Source organism: Austrofundulus limnaeus, unplaced genomic scaffold (assembly GCF_001266775.1).
Source record: "Austrofundulus limnaeus strain Quisiro unplaced genomic scaffold, Austrofundulus_limnaeus-1.0 Scaffold5482, whole genome shotgun sequence".
NCBI lineage: Eukaryota > Metazoa > Chordata > Actinopteri > Cyprinodontiformes > Rivulidae > Austrofundulus > Austrofundulus limnaeus.
In genome coordinates, this window is record NW_013957884.1 from 1 (window position 1) to 488 (window position 488).

Below are 488 nucleotides of genomic sequence, written 5' to 3' on the forward strand. Positions count from 1 at the left end.
TCACTGAAAGACAAAATGACAGAAGGAAAAACTAATCTTTTGGTCACCACCAGGTGGCGATCTTTCATCTCCGACCTCTCAAACCAGACACAAGAACAGGCCCTCTCTGAAGCACCCCCATCAGACCTCGGTGAACCTGGCCCACCTGGTAAACAGACATTAAGGAAACTAATGTTAAAACGTGTAGGATTACTGAAACATGCCGTGTTGCCGCTCTGCCTACCATGGCGTTGCCCCCATCATTGCATAGGATCACCATGTCGATTGGACTGGTATGGTTGGCGACGCCAATTCCTCCTTTTTTAGGTTTATTTTCTCTGCGATGTGAATTAAAAATCAGACTGATTAAATGCAGCCAACATACTTCTGTTTTCAGAGACGTTTTTCACCTGCTGTGATACTGAACAGCAGCAGAAAGTCCTCGAGTGCAGATCCTATAGAGTTAGCAATAGCATGGAGTAAGAATGGAGCATGGAGTAAGAATGCTG